The sequence below is a fragment of the Halyomorpha halys genome, unplaced genomic scaffold (assembly GCF_000696795.3).
Source record: "Halyomorpha halys isolate HHAL.00 unplaced genomic scaffold, Hhal_1.1 Scaffold384.1, whole genome shotgun sequence".
Taxonomy (NCBI): Eukaryota; Metazoa; Arthropoda; class Insecta; order Hemiptera; family Pentatomidae; genus Halyomorpha; species Halyomorpha halys.
Window position 1 is genome coordinate 55891 of NW_027107790.1, and position 2113 is coordinate 58003.

The following is a 2113-nucleotide window of genomic DNA, read 5'->3' on the forward strand; positions in this document are numbered from 1 at the left end:
TAAATAAACAAAACCATATTTATTTATTTTATGCCGACGTTTCGACCTGAGTTTCAGGTCTTCATCAGGGCTGTAGAACAAAAGAGATAAAATATATAAATATGGTTTATGGTCGGCATAAAATAAATAAATATGGTTTTGTTTATTTATGTTATCTCTTTTGTTCTACAGCCCTGATGAAGACCTGAAACTTCTTCACCCGACAAACTTCTTCAAACATTAATCTACGGTCAACTATCTACACCTCAATAATATTTTAAAGAAATTATATTAAAATATGTACAAAAAAATGTATAGGAAGATGGTCAGGGTTGCAGTCAAAAGAGGAAACAAAAATAGTTTACTAATATTTTTGTTTCTCCTTTGACCGCAACCCTGATCATCTTCCTATACATCAATTTTTACGGTCAACTATATATACATATGTACAAAAAACATGTACTTAGAGAAAACATAGCTGTTCAATAACAAGACATTAATTAGTAATTGTAATTAAACTAATTGATTAATAATTACTCAGAATGAATTATGAACAGAGTATAAATGGAAATAAAGAATAATCCTTATTAAAAAGAAAAAGAAAAAAACTTTAGAAAAATATTTAAAACTTTGAAAGAAATCAATTCATCAGGGCCAGTTACAAAATTATTGCAGATTAAATGCATTTTTAAATTTTCAAATAAAAATCTTCGTCGGTTTGAGCACAGAATGGACTTGTACCGGCATCTTTCAACATTTACTGATGTTATAAGGGCATACTTAAATGAAGCTATTTCCATGGTATCTAGTTCGGCATTCTGCATCACCTGGGTGGCTGTGTCATCATTTGTTATAATAAGGAATAAGACCCTTGGTCTTTTTAATTGATTCTGAGAAATTCTCGATGTAATTCTGTGTGAAAATTTATTATTGCCACTGCTTTTAATTTATGTTAAAAGATGAAGATATAGAATTTGTACGCACTATTTATGATAAATGAGAAATTTCACTTTTAAGTTTCTTGTGTTCTCTTGAATTTTACTTTGTTGCTGCGAAAAATGTATTTACAATTGAACAAATAATTTAAGGAAATATGTGATTCAGGACAAAATACCTAAAAATATGTTAAAAATAATAAATATTTCAGAAAATATGTGATTTACAACAAAATATGTGAAAATATGTAAAAAAGGCCAAATATTTAAAAATATGTGAAATAAAAATGGCTTCTTTTGGCCAGATGTGTCTTGAAACATCTATAGTTAGTAAGGAATCGCAGATATCATGGTCAGGTAAAAATATGTGAAAACATAAAAATCCTATCCCTAATGATGACAAATGGTTTAGAAAATTTAGAAAAAGTTAAAAAATACGCTACGATGACGAAATTATCAGAAGGTGAGAATACGTTAAAAATTATTTGGATGGGTAAAGAAGAAATCAAAAATATTTAAAAATTTATTTAAAAGAGGAAAGTGTATAAGAGGGTGAAGACAAATGGATTTACAAGATATTAAAAAATACGTTACAAAAATGACAAAGTTACTGGACGGTGAGAATACGTCATAAGTTATTTGGATGGGTGATAATAAGAAATAGAAAATATTTAAAAATTTATTAAAAAGAGAAAGAAGTATAAGAGGGTGATGACAAATGGTTTAGAAAATGTTTAAAAAGTTAAAAAATACGCTAAGATAACGAAATTATAAGAAGGTGAGAATATGTTAAAAGTTATTTGGATGGGTAATAATAACAAATAGAAAATATTTAAAAACTTATTAAAAAGAGGAAGAAGTATAAGAGGGTGACGATAAATGGTTTAGAAAATGTATATAAAGTTAAAAAATACCTTACAAAGATGACAAAATTACCGGAAGGTGAGAAAAAAGGAAACAAAGGAAACAAAAAAATAATAAATAAATAAATATATAAAAAAAAAAAAATCAAAAATATTTAAAACTTATTCATGCAATGATCTTGATACCACAGAGAAAATGGCTGAAAATAATATATATAATGTTAACTTAGTTACAGACTATATAAATTAACTATTTGGGAATATGTTAACGATAAGTTGAGCTTGCCGGTTTTTAAATTGACGGAAGAAGGTTCTAATTGGATAGAGAAGCTTTCA

At 26.9% G+C, this 2113-nt stretch overlaps 1 protein-coding gene across 3 annotated transcripts in view; it reads right to left on the minus strand.

Moving 5' to 3' along the window:
* The window catches only part of LRP1 (LDL receptor protein 1), a 273932-nt gene that overhangs the window by 54948 nt on the left and 216871 nt on the right, over positions 1 to 2113 (minus strand). The window lies entirely within an intron of this gene.